The 26,007-nt window shown below is 39.5% G+C and overlaps 1 long non-coding RNA gene across 1 annotated transcript; it reads right to left on the bottom strand.

The window, feature by feature from the left end:
• Positions 1–17,125: 17,125 nt before the first annotated feature.
• LOC111098739 lies at positions 17,126–24,796 on the bottom strand. Its single transcript, XR_005369348.1, has 3 exons — positions 24,325–24,796; positions 20,652–20,765; positions 17,126–18,671 (listed from the first exon to the last, which is right to left on the bottom strand). It is a non-coding gene; the product is annotated as an uncharacterized LOC111098739 (long non-coding RNA).
• Between the last annotated feature and the right edge of the window lie 1,211 nt (positions 24,797–26,007).

Genomic DNA, 26,007 nt, shown 5'->3' with positions numbered 1-26,007 from the left:
TTGCTGAACTTAGAATCCATGTTGGAATAAGCTTTCATTTCAAAAGGAAGCTTAAACATAAAAATAAAGGCAGTCAAGCCATTTTTCCAAAGATGCTTCTGAACAAATATAGAAATCCTATTTCTATGAAAACAGAGTTCTACACCTAATGGACATTTATATTCCAAAGGGGAATCATAACTTAATGGTTGCTTTTAAAGAATTAACAAGAGCATTGAATTTAAAATGAACCTGTGTAAAACAGAGCCTTCAAATACATTTAATCTAACAGGGAAAAATGTTCATATAAATACCAACCTGAGAAGCCTTTATGGTATAACTGCAGAACAGAACAAAAGGAATTACCATTACCATTAGCCTAGTTAATTATGTGAGAGCAAAATCTCGTTCTATACTTCCCTTAACTTGGTAGCTTCAACAGCCTTTCCAAAATCAGAGTCAATAATTAGGTGAAAGTAGAAATAGATTATTTGAATAAGCCACTATCTACCCCTAGTTTTTTCTATTATCAACAGAGATTAACAATACAATCCTCCTCTCTGGATTTTCTTACTTGTGAAGATAAATAAACTTGTGAAGTCTGCAGCAGCTTTTCCTGCCCACAGGTCCTGTCCCTGTGCTTTAATAAAACCACCATTTTGCACCAAAAAAACCCGAAAAAAAAAAAAAAAAAAAAAAAAACTTGTGAAGTCTGAGAAACTAGGGGTAGATAGTGGGTTATTCAAAAATAATCTATTTTTGCTTTTATCTAATTGCTGACCCTAATTTTGCAAATATATTAAATATTAGTGATATCTGATGGCATGATAATCACCACCACCTTTATCTTCAAATGTCAGTGGGATTAAATAGTGTCTCAAGCCTATTGGTATCACCTAAAGGCAGAAACAGGAGAAAAAAAATAAGAGGAAAAAGAAATGCAATTGAAAAAGAGATAGTCACGTGAAAGGAAGAGATGAGAGAATTGAAAATGAGTGAATGAGTGAATAAGCACTTGCCTTAAATGTTACTGAATGAAAAATGCATGGAGTATTTAAAAAATGTATTGAGTAACATGAAAAAACGGATAGGTCAAAAAACACCATAAAGAATCTTACTATCACAATGACCCACATTAGGTAATTATTTTAATCAGAGAATAAGATGTGAATAAATTTTAGGGGTATTTTAAATAAAAACAGGGTATTTCAGTACCGAAAATAATTAGGGATCATTTTCAAACGGCAATCATATGTCTGTAAGTATATCTTACCAAAATCTAATTTGCAAATTTACAAACTTTCTTTGAATGGACATGAACATTGTTATCTGAGATGCTTTTAAAGTAGTAGTGTGGGATCCCTGGATGGCTCAGGGGTTTAGTGCCTGCCTTCAGCCCAGGGCGTGGTCCTGGAGTCCCGGGATCAAGTCCCACATCAGGCTCCCTGCATGGAGCCTGCTTCTCTCTCTGCCTGTGTCTCTGCCTCTCTCTGTCTCTCATGAATAAATAAATAAAATCTTTTAAAAAATAAAAAAATAAAGTAGTAGTGTAACATTAATAGAAGACTGTAAAGCTGCACTGTATCTTGGTGTTAGCATTTACTGATTAATCCTTTAATCAGTATATGCCAGAAAAGGAATGTGATCTAAGAACCATTTGCAGAAGACATTTACCACATTGTTAATGATATTGTTAGTTCTCTGATGCCAATACCTCAGGAAAAGCTTTTCCTTATTTTGGCCACAAGTTAAAAAATAAAAGCACATAGATTTTTTAATGAAACCTTTTGGAGTTCTTGATACACATGCATCTAAAGCCATTGATTTTTACATTTGTTTAATGTATTTTTTAATTGGTTAAATTTCATCTTTAATAAATTAAATGTTGTATCTATATTCTCACGAAAAGATCAAGAGAATCTGTTAAGCAGTAACTATAAGTACTATAAATCCCATGTGGCAGTGCTGACACATTCTTCTAAGGATCGAGTAAATCTTGTTTCATAGGGCAATAAGTGCACCACTGGCTCTAAACTAGTATACCTAGCACATTTTAATCCCTCAATGAGTGCTTAGAAAATAAATGTTTAAAAGTCAATTGGGAATGAACAATTTGTGGAATATCCAAGCAATGGAATGCTACTGAGCTACACAAGCAAATGAACTATTGATATATGCAACATGCATGAATCTTAAAAATAATTATGCTGAGAGAATGGTTCAAGATGATGGCATAGGAAGATCCTGAATTCACCTTCTCCCATGGACACACCAAATTTACAGCTACATATGGATTAATTCCCTCTGAAAAATGACCCGAAAACTAGCTGAAGAACTCCACACGGCAAAGGCTGAAAGAGTCACAGAGTTATGGTTAGGAGAGGTAGAAAAGCAATCCTACCAAAAACCCACCCTTGGCATGACAACTCACAATTCAGGGTGGATCTCACAAATACAGAATTTTTCCCTGAGAAGCAAAGGGTTCATACTCCACATCAGGCACCCCAGCCTTTGGGACCTACATTAGAAAGATGAGCTCCCAAAACATCTGGCTCTGAATATCAATGGGGCTTGTGTCTCGGGTCCAGGTCTCTAACCAAGGACCAGAAGAGGGGCATATCAGCTATACAGAAACTTATAGACAAAAATAACAGAAAAGAGGGGTGCCTGGGTGGCTCAGTCAGCTAAATGTCTACCTTTGGCTCAGCTCATGATCCCAGAGTCCTGGGATCAAGCCCCACATCAGACTCCCTGCTCAGCTTTTCTCTCCCTCCCTCGACCCCTCCCCCTGCTCATATGCTCACTCTCTTTCTCTCACAAATAAATAAGTAAAATCTTAAAAACCAAGAGAAAAAAAAGAAAGAACAGAAAACAGGGCACCTGGGAGGCTCAGTCAGTTAAGCATCTGACTTCAGTTCCATACCTAAAAGCCTATGAGGAATGAAAAGTCTGCTAATAAAGGACTTGCTCACAGACTCACTCTGGATCCAGCACAAAAGCAGTTTGAAAAGTATTTCCATATGTGAAGGAGATTAATTAGCTTATTTTCAAAAGTTTGCTTGAGACCCAGGGGTCTGGTAGGATTTTCTCCAGAAAGGAGACATTAGTGAGCCATTTTTGTGTGCTCACCCACTTTTCTTGCACCAGCAGGCTTGTTCCACCTCACATTCTCCCATGACCCCAAGGTAGCTGGCATGTTTGTCCTACCTCCCCAACACTCCAATAGACCTATTGCAGCAAAGGGGGTCACCTTACCCATGCACTGTCCATGGCACCACTGTAGCAGAGAGGGACATGTAGCCCATGCAGGCAATACCTTTCAAACACCTAGCTCTGGTGGCTCTCTGCTTGTGCTGTTCAACTCCATAGGACCGAAATAAGTGGAGAGATGGTTCTTGTCAAGTTACCAACTCCAGACAGTAAACTGAAACAAACCACCAGTTTTCATGTGACAAAGAACTAGTTACATGTCCTGGAACTTCTTCCTTAAGGACAAGCTTCAGGCTTACCACATACCTAGAGTGTGGAGAAGTTCTCAGGGAATATAAGCCAGGGAATACCAGTTTATCACTTTCTTTTGGCCTTGCTACAGCTCACTCGTACTTCCCAAAAAAGGAATTTATACCTTACCTAGAGCGCCATTTTTATAGCTATCACCAAGAGGACACACAGACCTCCTGACCTGGAGGCCAGTAGGGGTTATGCTTGCAGTCCCACAGGGCTATATGTATTTGTATATACTTTAAAAGCTCCTGCTTGAGGGTCTGGCTTCAAATCAGCTTGAAACTGAGTACAGACTGAACCTCTACCCTTTGGAGCACTGAGTGGGTTTGGCACAATCTCAACAACTGGGACCTACCAAGAATAAGTAAGGCTGCTTAGACAATCACAAAGATTTAAAAAACAACCAAGAGGTAGGGCAAAGTTGAAAGGTAAGTTTCATCACCTATACCAGGCTACTCCTCTAGGGGAGGTTGTAGTTTGTCTAATACATAGAAACAAATGCAGAGAGAAAAGCAAAATGAGGAAACAAAGGTATATGTTTCAAACAAAAGAACAAGATAAAACCCCAGAAAAAAAAGGCTTAATGAAATGAAGATAAGTAATTTACCTGATAAAGCGTTCAAAGTAAGGGTCAAAGTGCTTGCCAAATTTGCAAAAAGAATAAACATAGTAAGAGGAGTGCCTGGGTGGCCCAGTTGGTTAAGCGTCTGACTTTGGCTCAGGTCATGATCTCAGGGTCATGGCATAGAGCCCTGTGTCAGGCTCCTCCACTCAGTGAGAAGTCTGCTTGTCCCTCTTCTTCTGCCCCTTTTCTGCTTGTGCTCACACTTGCTCTGTCTCTCAAATAAATAAATAAAATATTTTTCTTAAAAAAAAATGAACACAGAAAGAACTTCAACAGAGAGTTAGAAATTATAAGTCTCAAACAGAAGTCACTGAACTGAAGAATTCAATTGCTGAAAAATACACTGAGTGGTTCAAGAGTACACCAGATGAGACAGAAGAATGGATTAGTGACCTGGAAAACAGGGCAATGGAACTCACCCAAAAGAGCAGCAAAAACAAAAAAGAATTTAAAGAAGTAAAGATGGCTTAAGAGACCCATAGGACAGCATCAAGCAGAATGACATTAGCAATATGGGGATCTTAGAAGGAAAAGAGAGAAAAGGGGGCATACAATGTACTTGAGGAAATAATGGATTCAAATTTCTTTAACCTGGGAGAAAAAACAGATATCCAGATCCAGGAAGCACAAAAGTTCCAAATACAATGAATCCAAAGAGGACCATGCCAAGCAAATTAAAATTAAAATGTAAAAGGATAATGAATCTTAAAAGCAGCAAGAGAAGAACAACTTGTTACACAGAAGGGAGCCCTCATGAGGCTACCAGTTGGTTTTTCAGCAGAAACTTTGCAGGCCATCAGAGTGTTCAAAGTGCTGAAAGGATAAAATTTCTAACTAGTAAAATCCTTCTCTCTAACCAAAGGACCAGGAGAGGGACAAATCAGCTATACAGAAACTTTTAGACAAAAGTAACAGAACACAGGGCACCTGGGTGGCTCAATCAGTTAAGTGTCTGACTTCAGCTCAGGTCATGATCTCAAGGTCTTGGGATGGAGCCCAAGTTGGGCTCCATGCTCAACAGGGAGTCTGCTTCTCCCACTCTATTCCCCTCTGCCTCTTTTCACACCCATGCTCACATGCTGTTCATAACTGGAATTGCTAGGTCTTATAGTAACTCCATGTTTAACATTTTGAGGAATTGCCAAACTGCTTTCCTGAAAATTAATACACATGCAGTGGAATTTGTACCAATTCACTTGGAAATCTACAATATTGGTAATATCAAAACACGTATTTATCTTTTCAGTGGTAATAACCTTGTGTGTCACTTTGTTCCTTTCTGGTTTTGTTTTTTTGGCAAAATATTTGGAAAACAACCAAAGATTTCCCTTCTATTTTGAAATATCCCCCCCTGGAAGTCAAACTTTAATATCTGACTTGGATGTGAACTGGGTGAGTTGAAATTAATTTAATCCAAGTAAATAATCTTTGGTTTTCTAAAAAGATTTTATTTATTTATTTGAAAGAGAGAGCACGAGAGAGCACAAGCAGGGGTTGGGGAGAGGGAGAATCAGACTCCCCACTGAGCAGGGATCCTGACTCAGGGCTCTATCCCAGGACTCTGGGATCATGACCGGAGCCAAAGGCAGACACTTAACCCACTGAGGCACCCAGGCTCCCCAGTAATCTTGATTTTATAAAATAATTTAAGATATGTAAATAAATTGTACTTGGTAAATCAAGTGCAGCCAAAATGAATTCCTATATAGGTTCATCTTCAAATTGCCTACATACACACACACACACACACACACACACACACACACACACAAAATTGCCTACACACATCCATTTGAGCTTTAGGGCCACTTTTGGGGTATGGGAGCAGATTTACTGGTATGAGCAGAGTTGTCAAAGAAAAGTAACTACCTAATTCCAATTACAAAATAAATATCATTAGAGGGCAAATAGATAAAGAAGATATGGTGTGTGCATGCACCCATCCCACCACCCACACAATGAACTATTATGCAGCCATAAGAAGAATGAGATCTTGCCTTTCGCCACAACAAGGATGGGCCTAGATGGTATTATGCTAAGTGAAACAAGTCAGACTTAGAAAGACAAATACCATATGATTTCACTCATATGTGGAATTAACAAAAAAAATTCATTAAAGAACAGACCCATAAGTACAGAGAGCAAACTGATGATGATTGCCAGAGGGGAAAAGGGGGGGATGGGCAACATGGGGGAAGGGGAGAGGGGGATATGGCTTTCAGTTATGGAATGAATAAGTTATGGGAATAAAAGGCACAGCACAGGGAACATGGTCAATTGTGATTTATGGTGACAGATGGTGGCTACACTTATGGTGAGCACAGCATAACACATAGACTTGTGAAATCACTACGTTATACACCCAAAACTAATGTAACATTGTGTGTCAACTGTTGAGGAGAACCAAGACAAGAAAAATGTAGTTTAAATTAGATCTTACTGCTTGCAGCTCACTGATAGATACCTGAAACATGCAGAATGGGACATTCCTCAAGAAGTTCATGGTTGCCTTAACACCTTAATGTTATATTTCATCATAGACTAAAAGTTGCTTTATCTTAACAAATAGCTGAGTCTTCAAAGTCCTGTAAGACCCTGCTTTCAGCATACAGAAATCCCTTGGAAACCTATGTTATCTCTACCTGCCCTCCCTCCACAAAACTTTAAATATATAATCAGTCACCCCTCCTACTGGCAGGTACAGCTCTTTCTGCCCATGGGTCCTGTCCCCGTGGTTAATAAAACCACTTTTCTGCACCAAAAATGTCTCAAGAATGGATAAAAAAGATGTAATACACACACACACACACACACACACACACACACAAAATGAAACATTACTCAACCATTAAAATAATGAAATCTTGCCATTTCCAATGATGTGGATGGAACTAGAGGCTATAATGCTAAGTGAAATAAGTCAATCAGAGAAAGACAAATGCTATGCAATTTCACTCATATGTGGAATTTAAGACACAGAACAGGTAAACATAGGGAAAGGGAAGGAAAAAAATATAAAAATAGAGAGGGAGGTAAACCATAAGAGACTCTTTACTGTAGGAAACAAACTAAGGGTTGCTGGAGGGGAGGTTGGTAGGGGATGGGGTTATTGAGTGATGGACATTAAGAAGGGCACTTTAAGAAATGAGCCCTGGATGTTGTATACAATTGATGAATCACTACACTCCACCTCTGAAACTAATAATATAGTATATGTTAATTAAATTGAACTTAATTTAAAAAAAAGTTTTAAAAAGGAAATGTCTTTCAACATACAACAACTTGGAAAGGTATCAGCAGCATCTTGCCTAGTGAAATAAGCCAGTCTTGCAAGTATGATTCCATTTATACAACATTCTTGAAATGACAAAGTTGTAGAGTGGGAAAACAGATTAGTGGTTGCCAGGGGTAGCTGTGGTGGGGGAAGGGAGGAGAACAGATATAATTATAAAAGGTTAGCACCAGGGCATTCTTTGTGGTGTTGAATACTCCTACACTTTCATTACAGCTATGGTTATAACAACTTACACAAACTTAATAAAATAACACAGAACTATATATACACATTGTTCCAAGGTCAATTTTCTGGGTTTTATATGTATTATAGTTATGTTAAATGGCATCATTGGGGAAAGTTAGGGGAAGAATGTAGTGGAAACTCTCTATACTACTTTTGCAACTTCGTGTGTAATTATTTCCAACTAGAAGTTTTTTTTTTTAAGTCATACCTTAACAATAAAAGTCTAATTCTATTTTAAGTTTGTATAAACTATTCACTTATATACTAACGCAGTAGTATATAGAAGTAAAACAAACAAACACACAAAAACAGGCTAGAGGGCTTCTCTGGTGAATTCTAGCAAAAATTAAAGGAAAAAAATAATATCTATTTTATCCAAACTTTTACAGAAAAAGATAAAACATAGTATCTCATTTTATCAGACTAGCAGAACCTTAATACCAAAATCCCACAAGGACATTACTAGAAATTAAAATTTTAGGTCAATGTACTAATGAACATAAATGGAAAAATCTTAGACAATGTGTTAGCAAACCAAACCCAATAACATATAAAACAGATAATACATTGTGACCCAAATCTAAACATTGCAAATTGATAATAGATCGTTTTTCTTTTAATCTTCCCCTTCATTTCTGCCCCTTCCTACTTTTTTCCCCCTCTAAGGTTTAGAGAAATGTGCTTATGTTCTCCAACACGAGGGAATTTTCTAGACTTCTATTCACTTGATTTGTATTTATGGGTTTTTTGTACGGTCAGTACAGAAATCAAGAATACATTCACAGAAAACCTGATAAAAACTATATACAAAACAAAACAGAAGTAGGGCTGAAGATGAATCATGACAAAGATGGTGGTGTGAAGTCAAGATAACAAACTGGATCTTTCTACCCTCCCCCCGTCCATTTTTGTAATCCTCACACTTCAAGGTTTTTAAATAAAATCTATAAAAAAAATGGATTATGGATCTAAATGCAAAATATAAAAATACAATTTTCTTAAGAGGAGAAATTTTGGGGGATGTAGAATGAAGCAGAAAGTTCTGAGACTAGATACAAAGACATGACCCATAAAAGGAAAAATTGATAAATTGGACTGAGTTAAAACTTAAACTTAAACTTTTGTTCTTCCAAAGACCCTCATAAAAGGATTCTAAGAGAAGCCAAGAGTGGGTGACAATATTTGCAAACCTCATACCTGTCAAAGGACTTACATCTAGAATATATAAAGAACTAGAATATATAAAGACCTTTCAAAACTCAACAGTAAAAAAATAGTCCAATTGGAAAGTGGACAAAAAACATGAAGCATGAGATATGTCACTGAAGAGGATCTACAGATAAGTACAAGAAAAAAATGTCAATTTTATTAGCTATTAGCAAAATCAAAATCAAACCACAATAATATAATACTATACACCCATGAGAATGGTTAAGATAAAAATTAGTAAGAGTATCAAATGCTGATCAGACCAGGGAGAAGCCTGAACACTTACATGTTGCTGGAGGAAATGTAAAATGGTATAGCTATTTCGCAAGACAGTTTGGCAGTTTCCTAAAAAAAAAACTGAAAATGCAGGTTCTATGCATTCCAGCAATTACCCTCCTGGCATTCATTCCAGAAAAATAAAAAACTTATGTCCACACAGAAACTGTGCATTAATGTCTATTCATAAGAGCCAAAACTAGAAACAACTCAGATGTCCTTCAATGGATGAAGAGTTAAACTCTGGATGGTGTCTGGATGGTGCTGATTGTCATAAAGCCTGTCCCACAAGGGTTATTAACATATGCTTTTGTATATATAACATTCTAGAAAGGACGAAAACAGAGAACAGATTAGTGGCTGCCAGGGGTTAAATGAGGAGGAGGAGGTAGTGAGAGGGAACTAGGGGTAGCTATGAAAGGGTAATCTGAGAAATCCTTGGAGTGATGGAAATGTTCTTTATCTTGACTATATTTACGTCAAAATCCTGCTTGTAATATTGTACATTATTTTTTGTAATATCTTCTCATTAGGGAAAACTGGGTAAGTAGACATGGGATCATTCTGCATCATTTCTTTCCAGTGGATAGAAATCTACATATCTCAAAATAAAAGTTTTAATTTTAAAACCCTCATTTTAGTTGGGGAGGGAGCTTTTGAGTTGGAACTTATAATTTTAGTCTGATGGATTAGTCTTTGAAAAATGATGTAGTATGATAAATGCATTGTTCTTTATTCCTTAAACGGAATTGTTCTTTGAAATCTCTACCAGTGAGCAAGATTCCACACCTTTTTTAATTAGTAAGTCATTATGTGGCTTCTCTTGCCTAATATCTTATGCTCACTATACTCTATAAAATGGAGCCCTGTGACAAACAAAATTCTTTAACACGGTTGGTCTTTCACCTTTCAAAACTTTTTAACCAAATGGTTCTTTTTCGGTCCAGAGAAGGGTAATCTGAGGTGAGTCGACCAACCATGCTCAGGCCTTGAAGAGCTTAAGAGGCTCTGTTTTTGCCAGTAACTACTTTGGCGGCCTGGGCTACCCTCTAGGCGCAGCTCAGGGGTGTTTCAGCAATGCTGGGTTTTGACTGGCTTCAAAACTGCCTTAATTTTCTTTTAAATTTCCTTTCATTGTATTAATATAAAAGTTTTAAATCATGAAAATTTTTTCATTAAAAAGTATATTAGATTCCATATTTTTCTATCATTTTTGGCCCAGAGTTATAAGGAAACTTGTCAATACTTCCTTTGATATATCTGCAAAAGTTATAAATTTCTTAATTTTTAGAATTCCAAATAGTAAATTCACTTGAATCCCATATCATAAGTTTATTTTAATTTGCCAATATGAATCTAGTGGATTTACAGCCTGAATATATATTATTTAAATTTAACCTTTCTGCCAAAAAAGGTGGTTTTCTATGTATCTATTTTTCTCATCGAAATCTTATTTAAAAATCTTAAAAGTTTACACAATTAAAGAATGCATCAGTACAGTACAAATACCACTGTCATCTACAATCAATGTCTCTAGACTCCAGAATGAGAAGTATATGAATGAGATGCCTCATACAATGTAGAACTTCCATAAAGTTCTATTTTAGGTAATAAGGCGTTTCAAGTCTATAAGGCATTTGGAAGAAGATTCAAGAAGTCATTCTCCACCAGGTTCAGATTCTAGAAGAAAGTTAGAACAAACTCTAGAACAAATCTAGAAAAATAGATCCAATTTATTAAATAAGCCTTTTAAACCGTCCTACTAGATTACTATAAAAATACCAAGCAATAAAAGCCAAGTGTATATCTGTATTATGATTCTACATAAAGGAGGGAAGAAGCAAAGGGATGGAAATAAGCCAAAATGTTGGAGGTGGTTAATCTGGAATGGTAGATTTAGAAAGGTTTTGTTTGTTTCTTTGTTTGCATTATCTCTTTAAAATTTTTAGACTTTCTACTGAGGTGTTTCTTTTATTTTCAGGGGAAAAAGTAATTAAAAAAAAAACACCTGAGGAAAAAAATTATTTTCTTAGTGTCCGTGACTGTCTTAATCCCGCCTCTTCTCATGAAAATCAAGAAGTTGGTTGAGGTAAGTTTAAATATACTAAATGAGAACTACCAAAGTCTCAATAAAATCCCAAAGCCACCAAAGAACTAATAATCTACAGCACAATCTACACATATTATGTCCTTGGCTCCCAGTGAGCTTACAGGTCTGCCTAGAGGTAAGATAGAGAGTTTGCAGAGACAAGAGTAATTAGATACCAGATGGACCTTGAGCCTAGTTAGGCCCATTAAAGTCAAGCTCTCTAGCTGCCATCCCCATCTCTCCACCATAGTTCCAGCTCAGAACACCTACTATCTGGTTAATTTCTTACATAGGCTCATGTCTACCCACTTGAGTTCTACCCATTTCCTTGCCTCCTCCCACTGATTCTTTTTATCTTCCTTTTATGTTCTCAAACCACAAAGATCTAATTTCTAAGAGATCTCCCTAGAAATTTAGCTCTTTCCTAAAATGCTGCCATCTCTTCAATGTAACTGAAGACCTAAAGTTTGTCCCTTAATAAAGATTTCTCTGCTTAGTATCAGGTGGAGTCTGCTCATTCCCACATCCCCATCTCTAGACTAGTCTTGGCTCTGTCTTGTGCCTCATTCAATTCACTGCTTACAACCTTCCTTCAAAAATTCTCTCCCTCATTGAGCTTCACAATTCTTTACCTCACCTTTAAGTATGTTCACTTCAATTTCAGGAACCCACACAGTAGGTCACAATCCAGTATTTACCACCCTGAAATATCCCTTTAAAATTTTCAAGTTAAGAAGGTAAATTGTATGTGATGTATATTTTCTGGTAAGTAAAACATATCTTTGTCATAAATTCCCTTTCCTGCTACAGCCTCTTGCTGATGCTGATACCACTTTTGCTCTCTCTTCCACTAAATCTTTTTTGTTGGCATGACAAGGCTTACAGCCTGCTGACTTCTCCCCTTCCCCTCAGTTTATCTATAATTCCCAGGAAAAATGGAGATCATCAAGCCTTGAATTCCCTCAACTCTTTACTATAGAGGAAGGAAGTGTCCTTTAGCAGTTTTCACCTTTGTTACTATCTCCCTTCTGCTCAGAGAACTTATTCAAATAGCTTATGTGCTCAGTCTCCCTTATCTTTAATCTCTGGATTTTTTTTTTGCCTCATTTATAAAAATCACTCATTTCCTGCACATACTAAAACACAAACCAAACATCCTCTGTGGATCATGCGTTCCCCTGAATTGATTTCTCTTTTCACCTGTAAATCTTGGGAAAGCACAGACTACCTTCCATTTCTCTCCTGCTCACCTCCCATGTACTCCATGGTGTTTCTACAATTATCCATGCAAGTGCCTCTCCAGAACCTCTATCATATGTACCCAGGTTAGTGAAACTCAATGACCTCTTTCCCTTCTCTACCCTCATCTTCCTTCATCTTTGAAGGAGACACTGCTGGCTGGCCACAGTGGGTCCCCTTCTTGGTGCTTTATAGACAGAGACTACACCATGTAGAGTTGTCACACACAAGGTCATCTTTATTTGTATGAATAAGGAGATCATGGGGAACCATTTCCAAAGTTGTGACTCCTCAAGCAAGGGAAAGAAGACTCATTTTATTAGAGCTTGGGATGAATATTCAGAGGGGAATTTTAATATTGTAGTGAGGCTGAGACACTTTCTGATTCATTTGTGCAGGTGTCTTCCTCAAAACTTTCTTTTTCTCTTCCAGCAGTTCATGTCAGTTAGTTTCTTAAAGTACGATTGATTTTTAGGTAGAAGGTTCTAGGAGTTCTGTTCCTAAAAGCTAAGATTAGCTTAGAAGGTTCTACTGGAATTTCCTGAGTTTAGAGGATCAGATGCCAGTGACAACACTGTTCACCATTTTCCCTCCAATCTTGCCACCTTGACTTCTATGATGCCACTTTCTCCTGTGTAATCCCTCTCCCTTTAAAATTTTCACTTAAGCACTATTTTGGTGGACTTGCGACTCCTCTCTCCATCTTCACGGTCAAATTGCGACTGTGAATTGCGACTCCTCTCACAAATTCCTGTCATTCAACATCTGCAATGTCTCTTGAATCTATCCATTCCTCACCATTCACTGCCATGAACTTGGTGCAGACTCTTCCCTTGTTATATGCCCCATCCACTGCCTTCCCCCCTCACCACCATCTCTGTCCAACCGCCTCCACCATTCCCAGAGCTATCTGTTTAAAACCCAAATCTGATCAAATCACTGTCCTGGAAAAGATGATGAGTGGTTCTTCCAGTGATTCCAAGATAATATTCAAGCTTCACAGTGGTTCTTAACTGCTTTCACTCATTAACCACCCCTGTGCCTTACACTCTGCTGGATTCTAAGCCTGATGAACTTCTTGCACTTCAAAGCCAGATCTCATACTACTTCCTCTAAATTATGTTTCTATCATCCCCCCCCCCCCTTTACTTCTCTCTTTCTCTCTCACTGTCCTTGAGGACCTGATATAACTATGTACAGAGTTCTTTGGGAATACATAAATGGCCAGTTTATTACCTTCTTCGTGGTAAATAATCTCACACATTTCAATGTCACAAATAGAGTTGCCAGGTAAGATACAGTATTCCTAGTTAAATCTGAATTTTAGGTGAACAACAAATTTTTTTTCATATAAGTGTATCATGCAATATTTGGGACATATTATATTATAAAACATCAAATTTAACTGGGTATAATTTATAGTAAAAATAACTTACTGTTTATCTGAAATTCAGATTGAACTGAGTATCCTGTATTTCTATTTGCTACTCTGTCAATTTTAGTTACCAACCAAGTTGAAGTATAGGTAAATGATGACAGTTTCACAGGTGATGAAATAGAATGAAGCTCAGAGACACAGTTTCCCCAAAGTCAGCTGCCTGAAAAAGATGGCAAGAGACATGATTTGAACCTGGATTTGATTCAAGGGGTAGATTTGAATTACCCCTTCAGTTTCAATAACCAAGGGCAATGGCAAGAAAGTGAGAGGGAAATGATAGATGGCAGAAACTGCAGACCTGAGGTGGGGGCTAGCTGCTTCTCCCTCTAGCACAGGTCTCTGCGTGGGAGAACCAGCTCTGTATTTGACTTTGTGTTTCTTCATTTTGTTTGGTGAACTTGCTGAGACCTGCCTGGCATAACAGTTGTCTTCCAGACATATCACTGTGCTATATGATATCCTATAAATCATATCTTATAAATAGCCCAAGCTCTACCAAGTTTCAACACCTGGCGCACCACCTCTACCCAAATTTCCTGATAAGGTAGGAAGAACGAGTTAAATTCCAGACCCCTTAACTGGGCTAGCTGGCTGCTGAGACATATCCCATAGGGCTTGATAGTATGAACACTAACATGAAAACTTGCTCCCATTCATTAATCCTTGATAGTTTTAACAATAACATAAAGAGCAGCTATCCTGTGCAATCTTTGTGAACCTCCTACATGCATCACCTTGTGTAATCAACAGCCTTAGGCAGAAAATACTGTTTTCCTCAAGGAGGCAAGTACCTTGCTGGAGGCCCTTGGTCAGAGCCAAAATTCCCGACTAATTGGTTTGCCCAAAATTTGTGATACACAGCTCTCTCCCTCCCCAAGTGCCAGGAAACTAAACTTGGAGATGGTGGCTGTTGCTCCTCACAACTATTCCAATTTCAATAGAAAACACAGGAAGGTCAAGGATGGAAATGAGCCCCTCTCTGCATTTATTGTCCCTACTTCTCATGAGGATGCCTGAGTAGAAACAGTCCCTACCCGCCTCACCGCCCCTCCTCCATTCTTTCCTAATTAATCTTGTGTGCCATAACTCATGTTAGGGGCTTCTTTTCTAAAACTGTCCACCAGTTTCCAAAGTGCCCCACCTGCAGAATAGGATCTGTGTCTCTAATGGGACCCAGGATGAATGAATAGGGTCTGATTATTTGGATTTTTAATTCAGTGAGCAAAGCAATTGCCATTTACTCTTTAGCAAGTTCTGCAGCTATTGCAACTCCTTGGCAATTAAAGTACAAGATGAAGCATGTTCTGTTCTGCCAAGAACTTCAGGAGGAGGGTACCTAACTCTAAGCCAAATCAGGAAATAAACTTTGAACATTGTATTAAGAGTGTAAAAAGAATGAAACTAGATTCACCCTCTTATATAAGAAGTTTAAAAGTTTTAATCATAAGAGAGCCACGAAAAGGACAGTGTTCAAAGATAATTACTGATACTAACATAACACTTCCGCAAATTCATAACAATATGTTTTGAGGAAGGATTTAGAAATAACCTCTTCAGTTTATGTATGTTTAAAAAGTGTCAGGGAATCCTTATTAGAAATGCTGATCTAGACCCTTGCTACCCAGTTTAGTCCAGAAACCAGTAGCTCTAGTACCTGGGAGCTTTTTAGGTTCTCAGGCCCAATCCCAGAATTACTGAATTAGAATCTGCATTTTCACAAGATATGCTAATGATTTCTTTTCTTTTCTTTTTAAGATTTTATTTGCTTATTTAAGAGAGCAAGACAGAGAGAGTACACTCACACAAGCCAGGTAAGAGGCAGAAGAGGAAGAAACAGACTCTCCACTGAGCAGGGAGCCCAATGCAGGACTCAATCTCAGGACCCTGGAATCATGACCTAAGCCAAAGGCAGATGTTTACCAAACCAAGCCACCCGGTGCCCTTACAAGATCTCTGGATGATTTCTATGCAATAATCTAGACAGGTAAATGGAAATAGCAGCTGGCCTGGCAGTGGTGTTTGTTCCTGGGTGAGGCATGCGGGTAGGAGGAGGGATGAAGCCCAAAGTGATCCCCAGGTTGGGAGGGTTCAGATTGGGAGAAGTATTGGGCAGGCAAGACAAGCGGGTGGCATTTGTGTGTATATATACACACAGTTGGCCCTTGAATATCATGGGGCTTGAAATGCATGAATAAGTCCACATATATGCAGCTTTTGCCAATAAATATAGTATAGTATAGTAAATATATTACAGCACTATAAATGTACTTTCTCTTGACTGATTAGTAACATTTTCTTTTCTCTAGCTTACTTTATTATGAAGAATGCAGTATATTAAAACATATACAAAATACATGTTATGGCTTTATATTATCAGTAAGGCTTCCAGTCGACTATAGGCTATTATTAATAATTACGTTTTGGTGGAGTCAAAAGTTATATATGTGGATTTTCAACTGTGCAGGGGGTCAGTGCCCCAAATCCCTACATTGCTCAAAGGTCAACTGTATATTTCTTCCTGTTTCAGTTTTGGTAGTTTATAATTTGCAGGAATGCATCCATTTCTTCCGTATTGTCTACTTTGTTGGCATACATACAACATAATGCTCATAATACATTCTTATAATTGTATTTATTTGGTATTGGTTGTGATCTCTCTTCTTTGATTCATGATTTTATTTATTTGGGTCTTTTTTCTTTTTGATAAGTCTGGTCAGGGGTTTGTCAATCTTACTAATTCTTTGAAAGAACCAGCTCCTATTCATTGATCTGTTCTACTGTTCTTTTGTTTCTGTTTCATTGATTTCTGCTCTAATTGTTAGTAATTCTTTTCTCCTGCTGGGTTTAATTGCCGTTCTTTCTCCAGCTCCTTTAGGTGTAAGGTTAGGTTGTGTATTGTGATCTTTCTTGTTTCTTGAGAAAGGCTTGTATTGCTATAGACTCCCCTCTGAGGACTGCCTTCGCTGCATCCCAAGAGTTTGGAAGAGTTCTGTTTTCATTTTCATTTGTTTCCATGAATTTTTAAAATTTTTCTTTAATTTCCTGGTTGACCCATTCATTCATTGGTAGGATGCTCTTTAGCCTCCATGTATTTGAGTTCTTTCCAAATTTCCTATTGTGATTGAGTTCCAGTTTCAAAGCATTGTGGTCTGAAAACATGCAGGGAATGAGCCTAGTCTTTTGGTACCAGTTGAGACCTGATTTGTGACCCAGTATGTGATCTGTTCTCGAGAATGTTCCATGTGCACTTGTGAAAAACGTGTATTCTGTTGCTTTTGGATGGAATGCTCTGAATATATCTGTGAGGTCCATCTGGTCCAGTGCATCATTCAAAGCCCTTATTTCCTTGTTGATCTTCTGCTTAGATGAAGAGTGGGGTGTTAAGTCTACTATTGCAGTGAGTGGGGTGTTAAGGTCTCCTACTATTGCTGTATTATTGTCGATGTGTTGAGTTTTGTTTTTAGTTGGTTTATTTAATTGGCTGCTCCCATGTTAGGGGCATACATATTTACAATTGTTAGATCTTCTTGCTGGATAGACCTTTAAGTATGATCTCTTATTACTGTCTTTGGTTTAAAATCTAATCTGTCTGATATAAGGACTGCCACCCCAGTGTTCTTTTGATGCCAATTAGCATAACAAATGGTTTGCCATGCCCTCATTTTCCACCCAGAGGTGTTTTTGGGTCTAAAATGAGTCTCTTACAGACAGCATATTGATGGGTCTTGCTTGTTAATCTAATCTGATACGCTGTGTCTTTTGACTGGGGCATTGAGCCCACTTACATTCAGAGTAACAATCAAAAGGAGAAATTTAGAGAATTGGATTGCCTGTAAAGTCACTGTTTCTGTGGATTGTCTCTGTTCCTTTCTGATCTGTGTTGGTTTGGGCTCTCTTGGGATCACTTAAGGGATCCCCTTTAATGTGTCTTGCAGGGCTAGTATCATGATCACAAACTCTCTTAGATTCTGTTGGTCCTGGAAGCCCTTTCTCTCTCCTTCTATTTTGAATGACAACCCTGCTAGACAAAGTATTCTTGGCTGCGTATTTTTCTCATTTAGCACCCTGAATATATCATGACAGTCCTTTCTGGCCTGCCAGGTGTCTGGGGATAGGTCTGCGGCCAGTCTAATGTTTCTACGTAGATTATAGACTTGTCCTGAGCTGCTTTCAGGATTTTCTTTTTGGTTCTGAGATTTGCAAGCTTCACTATTAAACGTCAAGGTGCTGACCTAGTTTTAATGATTTGCGGGGGTTTCTCTGTGCCTCCTGGACTTGAACACCTGCTTCCTTCCCCATATTAGGGAAGTTCTCTGATTTAATTTGCTCCAATATACCTTCTGCCCCTCATCTCTTTCCTCTTCTTCTGAGACCCCAATTATTCTAATGTGCTTTTGCTTTATGGTCAAGGTTATCTCTCAGATTCTCCCCTTGTGATCCAGTAGTTGTTTCTCTCTCTTTTTCTCAGGTTCTTTATTCTCCATCATTTTGTCCTTTATATCACTGATTCTCTGTTCTTCTTCATTTATCCTAACAGTTAGAGCCTCCATTTGATTGCATCTCATTAATAGTCTTTTTGATTTTTGACTTGATGAGATTGTAGTTCTTTTATTTCTCCAAAAAGGGATTATCTCACGTCCTCTCTGCTGTTTTCAAGCCCAACTTAGTATCTTCATAATTGTTATTCTGAACTCTAGTTCTGACATTTATATCCACACTGATTAGGTCCCTGGCAGTCAGTACTGCCTCTTGTTCTCTTTTTTGAGATGGGTTTTCCATCTTGTCATTCTGTCTAGAGAAGAATAGATCAACGAGAGAGCAAAGTATTAAAATGGCAACAATGACCTTGGAGAAATATACAGTAAACAAATCAGAAGAGACTCGAAACCAAAAAAAAGAAAAAAAGCAAAAAATAATAATAATAATTAAGATTTTTAAAAAAGAGAATGTAATCAGACCGGTGAGCAGAAAGAGGAACACACTGGATCCTGTGTGTATTTTGTTCTGTTAGAAAACTAGATCCCAACATTGTAAAAAAAAGAAAGACTTATCGATGTATGAAAATAAAATTAAAAACAATGAAAGGATAGAACGTAACTGTAAAAATGAAAATTAGAAAAAAAAAAGACAGCATTTAGATAGATGAAGAGAACAGCACCATACACTAGATTTTGGGTGTATTTTGGTCTGTTTGTTAGAAGGAACTACATCCCAAAATTATAAAGAAAGAAAACCGTATGTCTCCAAAAATAAAATGAAATATGAAATGATAGAATGTAACCGTAAAAATGAAAGTTACAAAAGACCCCCCCTAAAAAAAAAGGAGTTGATAAACATAAGAATTTAGTTTAAAAGGAAAGAGAGACCAAAAATTAAAATGTAAAAGGTAAAGAATTACAGGGAAAAATCTGAGAACTCTGTGTACTGTTTTCCCTAGCACTGGAGTTTTGCAGTTGTCAATGATCCCCAGACTTGGTCTTAGTTCAGAGTTCTTGCTGTCTTCAGGGAGAGGGGCCTATTGCCCTGATTCTCAGGTTATCTTTGCCCAGGGCAGAACTGCACCGCCCTTGCCAGGGGCCACACAGAATTGCTCTCTGTGGCTTTTGTTCCCTGAAAGCTTCCTGCACTGCTTTAGAGGATGAGAGTGAGCCCGGGGGCCTCCCAGTCTCCAGCCCTGGAGCCTAAAGCTCAGGGCCCCACTGCTCAGTGCTCCCTCAGGGAAAAGCAGTCAGTCCGTCCTGTCTCCCTGGGTTCCGTCTACCCTCTGTGCTCGCCTAGGCTGTGACTGAGGGGTTATGTCTTAGGCACGTGACCCTGGTTCCATTCAGTAAATCGTGGGGACCCCGTGGCGTGCACCTGTGCCCCTCCTCCTGGGGGCAGGTCGGGAGGTATCGCTGTGGTTCTGCCACTTGCTGGGCCCCTGCTTTGGAGAGCAGTTGCCAGAAGGTGCCGTGGTTCATGCTTTATGGCAAGCCCAAGCTGAAAGCCCAGCTATGGGCTCGCTGATGGCAGCCGGCTTCCCTGGGTGGGTGCCTGGGAACTCTGCAGCACTCAAGAACCCCCAGTCTTCCTGTGACCCCAGAGATCCTGAGACCACGCTGTCCCACCAGGATTCTGACCTGCTTCGCCACTTGAGCGCCTTTCAGGCAGGGCCATCCTCAGGGGAGCTGCTCTGACAGTTCGGATTTTGCTCTGCTGCTCTGTCACTTTCTAGTAACTGGCTGGGGGGGGGGCTCCCTCTCCTTGTGTTGTATCTTCCCATAGATCACCTTGGATTCACTGCTCTGCACCTTCTATCTTGCAGGAAGTGGTTGTTTTCTATTTTAGAATTGTAGCAATTCTTTTCTAGATCTTGGGTTGAGTTCACAGGTTTTTAGAATAATTTGACAGCTGTCTAGCCGAGTTCCTGGGACCAGATGAAGCTAAGGTCTCCCGGGCAGCTACCATCTTGGAAAAACGCTTTGTTGTGGATTTAAAGACCTGGATTCTGTTCTAAACTCCTGCAAATGCTGGTTGTGGAAGCGACACCTTCTGGCACACTTGGAGTACTGCATGCTAGCCGGCCCCCTCGGAGGGGCTGTTGTTCAGGTCTGCCTTAAAAGGAGAGTCCAGGGATCCCTGGGTGGTGCAGCGGTTTGGCGCCTGCCTTTGGCCCAGGGTGTGATCCCACATCGGGCTCCCGGTGCATGGAGCCTGCTTTCTCCCTCTGGCTCTCTCTGTGTGACTATCATAAATAAATTTAAAAAAAAAGAGAGAGTTCAAGTCTACTGACCAGGTTCAGTTTCATCACCAGGGTCACCAGGGTCACCTGGCACGGAGCATGTTGCTTGGAGAGTTAATAATGTCCACTGTTCAATGTTACAGGTTGTTCCTGGCCACAGGCCTCCTAAAGAGAAACAAGCACACTTATCATCTAAAGCATGGGGATGTACCAACCCAATTCTCCTTACCCCGTACTTTTTGACCAACCCAAAAGGACACTTCATAGGACCAAACATTAAATGGAGTCTTTGCAACAGTGACCACCAGTCCACACCCTCTCTGAGTGATCCACGTAGGCAACTTGTTATGGTGGTTGTGGCTCATATTATTCTAGTGGGCCCTGAGACAGAGGAGGAAAGAACCCATAAATATGATAATGGGGTTCTTAACTTCATAGGAATAAAACAGTGTATGGCTATTTAAATGTATTTCTTTAAAAAGAAAAGTAAAAAAATAAAAAATAAATGTATTTCTTTGCTAGGGCTGCCGTCACAAAGTACCAGAAATGGGAGTTTAAGCAATAGAAATGTATGGTCTTCCACCTCTAGAAGTCCAAGATCCAAGCTTTCAGCAAGGTTTTGTTTTTTGGTTTTTTGTTTTGTTTTGTTTTCCATCACAGGGAAGTGCAGGAGAATCTGTTCCATGCTTGTCTCCTAGCTTCTTGGGATTTTCTGGAAATCTTTGGTGTTTCTTGGTTTGTAGACACTTCATTTTAGTTTTTGCCTTCATGTTCAGATGGCATTCTCCTGGTGTGTATATCTGTCTCTTTACATGGTGTTCTTTTATAAGGATTCTAGTTACATGAGACTAGAGACCCACTCTTCTCCACTATGATCTGACCTTAATTCACTGCATCGGCAATGACCCTATTTGCAAATAAAGTCACATTTGGAAGTGCTGGAGGGTTAAGATATCAATTTGTAACAGTTTGTCCCTTGGTTCCCAAAACTCCTGTCCTTCTCACATGCAAAATACAGCCACTCCATCCCCATGTTCTCAAGTCTTAATCCATTTCAGCATCAACTTTAAGTCAAAGTTTCTTCTAAATCAGGTATGGATGATATCCAGGGTATGAGCTGTCCTAGGAAACATTCTTCTCTGTCTGGGAATCTATAAAACCAAACAAGTTGTCTGCTTGCAAAATTTGAAGATAATGGGGATCCCCGGGTGGCTCAGTGGTTTAGTACCTGCCTTCGGCCCAGGGCGTGATCCCGGAGTCCTGGGATCGAGTCTCTCGCCGGGCTCCCGGCATGGAGACCGCTTCTCCCTCTGCCTGTGTCTCTGCCTCTCTTTCTCTCTCATGAATAAATAAAATCTTTAAAAAAATTTGAAGATGAAGCAGGCATAGGACAGACAATCCCATTCCAAAAGGGAGAATTTGGGGGATTACATTTACGAGTATTTACCAATATCTGTGCCTGTGTTTCAATTTGTATTTGGGGAATTCTGGCCATGTTCTCTGTCTCACCTAGCATTCTATAGCAAGCTCCCTCAACTGGAGAGAAATTTTACTTTGCTCCCCTATTATCCATATACAAATGCTCATTATTCTCTTTGAAAGGAAGTAGCATCTTGAAATTCAGTGCTTTAGGCACCATACCCCTCTCCGGCCAAACAGACACAGCCATACACACTCGTTCACACACAATACAATGAGGGCTGTCTCTTTTGAACAAAGTATTGTGTTTAAAAAACTGTAAGATTGGGGGTACCTAGGTGGCTCAGTTAAGCATCCAACTCTTGATTTTGGCTCAGGTCCTGACCTTGGGGTTGTGAGATTGAGCCCTGCATCCAGCCCTATTCAGGCTCTATACTCCATGCTGGGCGCTGGGTATGGAGCCTGGTCAATATTCTCTCTCTTCCTCTGCTTCTCCCACTCCCTTCCTCCCACGCTTTAAAAAACAAAACAAAACAAACCTGTAAGATAGGCCATGTGTTGATCATTTCAAAAGCTAGGTGATGGATACATGGAGCTTCATTATATTATTCTCTCTACTTTTGAATATATTTGGAATTTCAACAATTAAAAATTGTAACAATTTGTTAATACAAAACAAATTTTAAATAATTTTTTAAATGGAAAAATTGAAAAGGAAAAATGAGGCAAGATTTCATTCTTTTTATGGCTGAATATTATATATTTATATATATATAAATATTACATCTTCCTTACCCATTCATCAATCAATGGGGACTTGGGCTGGTTCCATATCTTAGCTATTGTAAATAATGCTGCTATAAACATAAGAATGTGTGTATCCCTTTGAATTGGTGTTCTTATATTCTTTGGGTAAAGAGTGAGAAGTGCAATTGCTGGATCAGTTACCAGAGACAGAGGGGTGGGAGGGATGAGTGATATAGGTGATGGAAATTAGGAGTGTCCTGGTTTTGATGAGCACTGCGTGATGTATGGAAGTGTTGAATCACTATATTACACACCTGAAACTGTCTGGAATTAAAATAAAAACTTAAAAAAAAAAGAAGAAGAAATGGAAAAAAGTGTCATGGATCCCAAGCAAGTTGGAAACCTAGCACAGCAAAGTGCATTAGATTGTGAGACTTGAGAATAATTTTCTTTGGATGGATGCTGTCCTCCAGGTGCACTGGGTTGGCAATAGCCTCCTGGAACCAGGATGTGGCCCTGCCCTCTGGAACTACAGGGGAGCTGGTCTCTGCAAGGACATTCTTCCCCTCTCCTTTTTATTCCTTTATTTCTTTTCTTTTAAAACTTTTTAATTTAAATTCAATTTGGTTAGCATCTAGTATATTATTAGTTTCAGGGGTAGTTCCCTTTTCTTAAAGAAGAATAACACATGTTCACTGTGAAATAGCTGTATTGTCCAGTTTCTTGCCTAGAACATCCCAGAAATCCAAAAGCCTCCCTTCCTTTTTTTTAAAAAGATTTATTTATTTATTTATGATAGACACACTGAGAGAGAGAGAGAGAGAGAGAGAGAGAGGCAGAGACACAGGCAGAGGGAGAAGCAGGCTCCATGCCGGGACCCCAATGCGGGTCTTGATCCCGTGACTCCAGGGTCGCGCCCTGGGCCAAAGGAGGCGCCAAACCTCTGAGCTACCCAGGGATCCCCACCCTCCCTTCATTTCTTGCAGTCTCTGCCCCTCTTCAGTCCACACTTGCAGAGTGTCTGCAGAGATGGATGATGAGGTCCACAAGGTCCTATGTCTAATCTCTTGGTGTTCCCTCTAGAGCACTTTCTCATTTGTTGCAATATAGACAGGCCAACAATTTTCCAAATCTTCAAGTTCTCTTTCCTTTATGCTTAAAGATTCCTTTTTCAGTTTACTTTTTTCCCCTTGCATTTTACAAGAAGCAGCAAGGAGAAAACAGGCCATGGATTCAACACTCTGCTTAGAAAGTTCCTCAATTAAATATCCAAGTTCTTTCCATGGAGTTCTACCTTCCACCCAATAGAAGAACACAAGTCAGCTGAATTCTCTGCCACTTTATAAAGTGGATCACCTTTCCATCAGTTTCCAAAAACATGTTTCCCACATCTATCTGAGCCTCCACCAGAAATGCTTTTAATGTTCCTATTTCTACTGATGGTTTCCTCAAGGCAACCAAGGCTTTCTCTACCAAGCACTGCAAACCCTTCCAGTCTCTACCCATTACCCAGTTCTGAAGCCATCTCCACATTTTTAGGTATCTAAGGTAACAGTACCTCATTGACCAATACTCAAGTCTGTATTAGTTTGCTGGGCAGCTGTTACAAAGTACTACGAACTTGATGGCTTAAACAATGGACAATGCACTCAGTTCTGGAGTCTAGAAGTCTGAGACCTGCAGGTTCCTCCTGAGGGCTCCAAGGCAGAATCTGATCCACACCTTCTGTGTAGGCAGTATTCTTCTCTCTGTGTGTCTCTGTCTCTTCACACGGTGTTTTTTTTATAAGATCATCAGTCATGTTGGATTAGGAGCCCATCCTCATGGGGCAGTGTGACCTGATCTTAACTGCCAACAATGGTATTTGCATGTAAGGTCCCATTCAGAGGTGCTGGAGTCGGGGCTGTTAAGATATCAACACAGAAATTTGGAGCGAGTGGGGAGGATACAATTCAATCCATAATATCCAGAAAAGATTTTCTCTCCTAATTTCTCCTCCAAAGAGTAAAAGCTGTCCATGAGAGATATGCATGTACGTATTTCATGCTTCCAGAACAGGTATGCCAACAGGTCATGCTGGTGAAAGTTCTGAGAAGCCAACGAGGACACAAACCGGCTGAGGAGGAAAAGCTGGAGAGCAACAAGAATCCTTCCTGTCCCTGCATTGTGAGCTGAACCCACCATCATCAGCCAAGTCCCTGGGGTTCCTTCAGACCAGATGACTCAGTCGAGTAAATTACACAGTGGGGATGAGAATGGATCCAGGGTTTGTGGCCGCTCCCTTTGCTTAGCGGCCATTTGCTTGATCATTGAAATTTATCTGAAGAAACAGAGACCAAGCTCTTTGAGGTGGGGAGCATACAGGAGGAAATCCCCTCTGTGAAGGGCTCTCCACCCTTTAATGCTATCCCATAGGACTCTCGGGTAGAGCTCTAGTTAGTAAGCACTTTGGTGGATTGATTTCCTGTGGTATGAATTTCTTTGAAGATCTCCCTAACCTTTCAAAGAAAGCATTTATATGTCCTCACGGGACAGTCTTGTTGAGCTGGAAATCTTGTTGACTCAGAGAGAGAAGCCTGAGTCACCCGTTTTGTCCCTGGCTCTGTTGGAGAAAGAACATTATCCAGTTAGATGGACTATTTAATAATGAGTGGGGAAACATGCAGCTAGTGGTGACCCAATGGGGAACTGGGAGCAGCAGGGAAACCCATCTGATCCAGCAGTGTGCTCAATCTGAGATAGACTTCTGCTTGCCTGTCTACATTATGGGAAATGGGGGGAGGGGGCGGGCATCTGAGGTACAAGGTGAGTCTGGCTTCTAGTCAGTTCCCACCATTTCCTGGAGCCTTTATTTGGTAAAAGAGTGGGGAATGGCTCTCTAGAGAGGAGCTGTTTTTTTTGTTTGTTTGTTTGTTTTTGTTTTTTTACTAATGAAAGGAAATAAGGCTTCTTCTGAGCATTTCCTGGGATCCCCAAATTTTAAGCTTAACAAGTATTTCCAAGGTGAGAAAAAAAATACTAACCTTTTGGAAATGGTTTTCAAGTTCATGTCTGGGCAAGGATTCATCAAATCAGTGCCTCATTTATTAAAGAACAATAGCCCCCACCCCACCCACCAAAACAAAAGAAGGAGTAAAAACTTCCAAGCGCTTCAGTCTTGATTTCCAGGGCACATTCAGTCCCCAATTGTAGATTCCAAGTAGAGGACTTAGGACAAGACAAATATCTTTTGGTAGTTCTG

The sequence above is a fragment of the Canis lupus genome, chromosome 14, assembly GCF_011100685.1.
Source record: "Canis lupus familiaris isolate Mischka breed German Shepherd chromosome 14, alternate assembly UU_Cfam_GSD_1.0, whole genome shotgun sequence".
Taxonomy (NCBI): Eukaryota; Metazoa; Chordata; class Mammalia; order Carnivora; family Canidae; genus Canis; species Canis lupus.
Note: the sequence above shows the minus strand (reverse complement) of the source record. Positions and strands in the feature narration are given on the sequence as shown.